The sequence below is a fragment of the Herpailurus yagouaroundi genome, unplaced genomic scaffold (genome assembly GCF_014898765.1).
Source record: "Herpailurus yagouaroundi ecotype Mexico unplaced genomic scaffold, PumYag 186, whole genome shotgun sequence".
Lineage (NCBI taxonomy): Eukaryota > Metazoa > Chordata > Mammalia > Carnivora > Felidae > Herpailurus > Herpailurus yagouaroundi.
In genome coordinates this window covers 20,927,481-20,934,427 of record NW_024412417.1, presented here as the reverse complement: position 1 = coordinate 20,934,427, position 6,947 = coordinate 20,927,481, and the positions used below count along the sequence as shown (strand labels likewise).

The following is a 6,947-nucleotide window of genomic DNA, read 5'->3' as shown; positions in this document are numbered from 1 at the left end:
AAGATTTTTCTAAAACTCAAGACACAGATTCTATGTTTTTATACTTTTATATACATGAATGCATTAAAAAGTATTTTTTTAACTACAGAATTACATCATCTGCAAACTTTCTGAGGGAAATTCTTGAAATACATTCTGAGGGAAATTCTTGAAATACCATGTTTCTCAAATTTTAGCTGATAAACAATATTAAGGATCGGGAATATTTTCATCAATTTTTATGCAGTGAAATTCTTCAAAACCACCAGTCTTAATGGAATCATAGAGTAAATTCCTATGGGATTTCTAGATTTATACTTCTCTTTAAGTCGTGTATTATTTTTTAGAAATGTACTGCACTCAGCATACTTGAAAATGCATGAGAAGGATGACAAAAGAAGCATAATATATATTTCCATAGTTCATGGATGATATCATTGCAATTTATCTGGAGGAAAGGATCTCTTCCCCTTCTTTCCGCTATAAGGGACTTATACGTTTGTTTGTTTTTTTGACATTGTGCGGGTATCCAGCCACCCAGGAAATTAGTCTCAGTACGTAGAGAACAATAGTAATAACTTGTGATTTTTCAGATGAGGATACAGTGCTTAGACACATGATTGGGAGAAAGAAAATGGAAATTCTCTGCAAGACAACTAGACTGTGGGAAGGGGCTTAGCAAAGGGAAAGGAGAGGCTCTAGCAACCTGACAGGGACCCAAGTCTGAAGAGAAAAAATAGGCAGTGAGAAGTCACCTTCCCTGGGAAATGCTGATGCATTTTTAGGAAGAGTGGTGTCTGCCATTGGATTTACAGCTATTTCCAGCTCTCTGTAGTAATTGCATTCTGCTACTCCCTAACCTTTAGAAAGGTCTTCTATGTGAGACTGCCTGGTGTTAAGGTAAATTACAGGAAATGAAAGAACAGTGATGAAATCCAGCAAAAGACAACACTTACATCAGCAGGTTAAAGTGGGAAAGCAAACAATTGTATTGGCTGACTCAGCAATCAATATGGTAGAATCCATTTGTCCCTCACTTAATAGAGGATGTGACCATTGGGGTAGAGGGCAGATATTGAGATGCTACATAAAATCTGTAGAAATACTAATGCTGCCTGATTTGCCTCTTTGCCAGAGGAATTTGATATGTGATTGAAAGAGGAAAACAGAGACTTATGGCTTCATTCTTTTGCATATTCCTGATGTCTTCCAATTTTGAAAAGTACCAAAAACCCATGAAAATGCCTAAATTAATCACTCCTTTGCAAATCACAGTAAAAAATGAATATACTTACAAAGTACCAAAGGGATAAAAAAGCAGTAGGTGAGAAGATTTGTGGTGTCAGCTTTCAAGAAGAGAAATGCTTTGGAAGGGGTTACAGAAAGTGAATGGCTGAGAAGAATTTGCTTTCTGAGCAAGAACAATGTGTTCCAAGGCTGGGAAAGACATAGGAGAGGCTTGATTTGGAGCCTTTTATGGCTACTGTTAATGCAATTAATCGATGTTTCCTAACAATTTAACTGGTTTCTAAGAAAAATCCAATATGTAACAGTAAACAAAGAGAGAAACTTATTTTCTAGTATAAACATTTAAGTTATTTTGAGGCAGGAAAGACTTTGAGATGCATCACAACATTCCTGAAAGTTTTCAGTATTAAAAACAGTTCAGTCAAGATTCTGTTCATTCTTTCACTTGATTTTTACTTAATACATTCTATGTGCCAGCCACTGGGTACATGTGACAGATTTCACTCTTGCTGTTACGGGGTTTATTTATATTCTGAAGTTGCAGAAGAACAGTAAGAATGCCTAGTGCTCTATGTTCTAGCTACTATGGCTGAATACACAATTATGCCAGAACTGAGTGGCTTAAAACAATAGCGAACTTTTATTTTGTGCCTCAACCTGACATCTGCGCAGGACCGAGGTGGTACAGAGCTTATGAGTTGAAATCATCTGAAGGCTAACGTGTCTAATGTTTGAAGCGGATTGTCAAATGAGCCTTCTCTGGAACTGGTGGCTGGAAAAATTATGTGTAGCTTCTCAGTATGTCCTGGGCTTCCTCAGATCGTGGGGTATGGGTTCAACCCCAGAAGTGAGAGAGAGAAAAAGAGAGAGAAAAAACTTCTATATGGCCCTTTTGGACTTAGTCTTGGAGGTCACACAGCATTATCCCTTTCAGCACATTCTGTTCATTGGAAGAGTTAAAATGTCCAGCCATAGTTAGGAATAGGGAAAATAGACACTACCACTTGATGAGAAGTTACAAGGTTCTAAAGAGAATTTATGAATTAAAATATTATTGGAGTCATTTTTGGAAAATACATTCTGCTACATTGTGTTATTTAACTTTTTAGTCTAATAAATAAAAACTTGAATGTTGTATTAATGAAAAAATATTCATTTAAAATCTTTCACTGAACTTGTGTCTCTTTGGAGATATTGCTAGTATTAATATTGCTATTATCATTATTACTAACATTATTAACTTGTGAACTTCCAAATTCCATTGGCCTTTAACTTTTTCTTAGCAAAAGTTGATGTTGTAAAAAGTCTACTGAAAGGGACTACATTAAACTTTTTGGTTTGGGATAGTTTGTAATATTCATTTGAAATCTCATGGTTCCTGAGATCAAGCCCCACATCAGGCTTTGCACTAATAGCATGGAGCCTATTTGGGATTCTCTCTCTCTCTCTCTCTCTCCTGCCCCTCCCCTACTAGTACTCTCTGTCTCTCCCATAATAAATAAATGAACATTTTTAAAAAAGAAAAGAAAGCCAAAAATAGACTGTCTCCACTATTCCCAGGGAATCCCCATGAGAATTACCATTTTACTTTATCTTATGATAATTTAACATAAATAATTTGTTTACTTTATGTAATGTAAATAAGGCGTTATCATAAGTAAACATTCTATGCCACATAACATTGTTCAAAGATGTTAATGTATTATGTTCTATCGTAGAAATTGTTTCTCCTTAAAAAAATATTGAAGATAGTGCCAGGTGAATGACACAATGAAAAAAATAATTGTAGAAAAATATCAAAAAAAGGTATTATAAAAATGCAAGGAATAGGTCACCTTTGTCCAGATTAAAGGTAAGAGTATATTAAAGCGGAAAGGGTCATTGATGAAATGATTACACTAGTCAAAATGACATCATCATTATTTTAAAGGTTAGTAAGCAAAGTACTATGTCTGCTCTTTGAAAATGTCAAAAAAAATGCTACTTTTCCAAAGTGTGAAGTTATGTTAATTTAAACACTACAAGCACAAGTGATACAAAGGAAACTAGTTTAATACACACTATTAGTCAGAAATTATATATTCCTACAATGTTAGCGAAACGTCAGAGAAAGTTTGATGAAGATGAAAAATCAGTATTTTTTATTCTTAGATACATTAACCATAACCTAAGGACACTAAAGGAGAAAGAATAATAAAAGACTTAGAAATTCAAGTAAGGAGAAAAGAAAATCTTCCTTAAACTGAAATAATAGAACTAAATGAACACTTAATTCTACAGAACATAACCTGATATACTGGATTAAGAATAGTCAACTAGGGTACTACTAATTAGATATCACTTACCTATTTCCTGTCACTTCCATTTCTTCGTTGTAACAATAATGTTTGTCGTTATTGGCAGGGCTGTTGTGAATACATATTAGATTGTTCCCAATACTTTTACGTTAATATTGAGGCCGTTTCCAACCCTTGTAGACATCCTTATGCTTAATCTTTTATATATGTGCTAATTTTTAGTAATATCAATTCTTAAAGGTAGAATTGGCACATCAATGGATATGTCTGTTTTTAATTTTAAAAGATATTCAACACATAGTTTATATTCTATGATATTATCAGATAGCTGTTCATGTTCTAATAAAATCAGTCAAGATAACTCCGTATTTCCAAATTTTTATGTTGTACACCAAAAAAATGTGGATTTGTTTAATATCCCTGAATCCCTGATAACTGGAAGAGACCTAGTATATTCATACTTCAGCTCAGTAAGGGGATGACACCAAGCAGAGGGGAATTAGGCAACCAAGAGATTAAAAGTGTTGATCAAACCTATATGCGTTGAGTGCATGTTCTTTTTACATGACATAACTCTTTAAAATTTGAAAAGGCCTTTGTGAAAATGATATAAGTAATTTATTATACAGTATAGTTCAATATATAGTACTTGATTCTCATTTCTTAGGCAATTTGAATAAATGCATGAACTACCATCAAGCAGAGATCTGAAGTGATTTTTAGCATCAAAAATGTATCATAGGTTGGGGCACCTGGGTGGCTTAGTCGGTTGAGTGTCAGACTGGCTCAAGTCATGATCTCCTGGTTCATGAGTTTGAGCCCCATGTGGGGCTTTCTGCTGTCAGCCTGTCAGCCCAGAACCCTCTTTGGGTCCCCTGTCCCCCCCCCCCCCCCCCGCCCTCTGCCCCTCTCCCACTTGCACTCTCCCAAAAATAAATAAATATTAAAAAAATACATCATAGACTTCTGGTTTCCAGTCTGGCAGGTAAATAGTTTAGAAATCATCACTCTTCCTCACAAGAAGAAAAAAGTTGAACAAATTGAAAAGCAATGATTCTTAGATCCACCAAAGAACTGTTTTCACAGGGAAAACTGCTGCTCTGAAAAAAAAAGAGATAGGCCAATACAGAAAGTTTATTCACCAGAACTGAACTTAGTTAGATTTTGCTGAAGAACAAAAGAAGAAATATATCATTGAATGAATTGTTCTTTTTTCTATTTTTCTAAAGGAAAACCAAATAAGCAAACAAGTACACAACTACTACTCTCTAGAGACAGGGCCAGGTAGAAGGGAGGTTTGGAAAAGAAAAAAAGAAAGCATTGGGTACCCAGAACCTTCTTCACAATTTTCCATGTCACTGGCTGTGGGAGGGTCCTGGAAACATGAAAGAAAGAATTTATTGTAGCTAAAATAGATGTTGTTAAAGAAAAATCCATGTCCAGGTGTCGGATTGTCCAATATTTGCCACATCAAATTTTTTCAATTTCTTACAACTGACAGGGTGCCTTTTGCTCCAAACTTACATTTTTGCCTGAAACATAAGATTAGTGATTTTAAAAGTAAACACTCTACTGCTCGCTTCAGCAGCACCTATACTAAAATCTGAACCATACAGAGAAGATTAGCATGGGCCCTGCAGAAGGATGGTGGACAAATTTGTAAAAGTAAACTTTATATTGTTCTTTCCTTTTAGTTTCCATTTGAAGTATCAGTTTCGATATTAGCTAATACATTTTGGCTCTCAGATGACTATCGTAGGTGGACATACATGGATGAGGTTTACTCGGTTTAAAAAAATAAAAATACAACCTCGGATGAGGTTGACACACAGGAAATTGCAAAGCATTCTCCATGAAATCAGTGTTTATAAAGTATTCAGGGACATTCTCTAAATGGTTTCTTACACCTGTGGCTATAACATCTTCTGGTCAGTGAAAAGTAAACCATGAAAGAAGGAAAGATAAAACAAGGCAGTTTCCTTTGGTGGCAGCTGCTATTCTATGCCCAGGATGTGTCATCTTTACTGACACTTAAAAAGCATATATAAAAACACTTAATGTGTTTGGGTGACTGTTGATGACAGATTGTCACCAAGTCTATCTTCTGGGTAATTTCTCCTCCAAGTTCATCTTAAAAGACAGATGCTTCAGGTATTTTGGGACTTACAAATTTAATGGGTTACTATTTTTCTGTTGCAACTGGTGTTTCTAGAATGATAGTGTGAGTGTTCAGAATAGCTAATGTGATGGAAATCTCTGAAATTGTAATTATGCGCTTTGATTCTGTTTATAAGAAATGAATTTGGTGGCATCAGTTTCTTAAAATAGACAAAATGTCACAGGACTGTAGTGCACACTTGTCTAGAAATACAGATAGTAAGAGTCAGAGTTGCTCAGAGTCAGGAATACTGGATAACCTCATGATTTGGTACTGATGGGAAATTAACAGTTTTTCCTCATGTTTACCTTACCCATATGTAATTAATTTTGAAGCCACAGGGAATAATGATACAGAAGATTTAGGAACACAGGTATTTCTTAAAATGAGCCCTTACAGTAATTGGCATCGTATTTTGCCACTTTGGATCCTGTTAGTTTGAACATATCTTATTTCTTAACTATCATGTTTTATTTGAATTTCCAGTCTTTTCACATGTAGTTTGTCCTTCCAACACCCTATCTCCACCCATGTGACAAAGACTTAATCATCCTCCAGTCACTGCTTGGATATCACTACCACTTATCCCAGAAATATTTTCTCTCTGCCAATCTGGGTTTAGATATCCTTTCTTTGGTGGCTTTGTCTGTCTCTTGAGATGTGTTCAAAGTTATCTCCATTACCATTGTAGTCTTACCACACTGTATAAAATATTTATTACTTTTATTATTTAAAAGGCATGAAAAGGGGTGCCTGGGTGGCTCAGTTGGTTGAGCGTCCGACTTCGGCTCAGGTCATGATCCCACAGTCTGTGAGTTTGAGCCCCGCATCGGGCTCTGTGCTGACAGCTCAGAGCCTGGAGCCTGCTTCAGATTCTGTGTCTCCCTCTCTCTCTGCCCCTCCCCTGCTCATGCTTTCTCTCTGTCTCAAAAATAAATAAGAACATTTTAAAAAAAATGAAAGGTATGAAAAAATGATTTTTTATTGAGCATTAAAGATTTACTTCCTATGTGTGTTATTACTAATTTTTTCTATATTAGTTTGGAACTACTTGTATTAGTTTTCTATAGCTGCCATTAATAAATTACCACTATATTAATGGCTGAAAACAATGCAAATGTATTACAGCTCTGTGGGTCAGGTCTCATCGGTCTAAAGTCAATGTGTTGGGAAGCTGTGTTCCTTTCAGGAGATTCTGGGGAAGAATCTGTTTCCTTGTCTTTCCAACTTTTAGAAGCTTCCTTACCTCCAACTTGAATGACTGC

General features: G+C 35.5%; 1 non-coding gene across 1 annotated transcript; it reads left to right on the top strand.

Annotated features, from left to right (window-relative positions):
* Positions 1–5,096: 5,096 nt before the first annotated feature.
* LOC121043282 (U6 spliceosomal RNA) lies at positions 5,097–5,203 on the top strand. Its single transcript, XR_005796773.1, has one exon. It is a non-coding gene; the product is annotated as a U6 spliceosomal RNA (small nuclear RNA).
* The last annotated feature ends 1,744 nt before the right edge of the window (positions 5,204–6,947 follow it).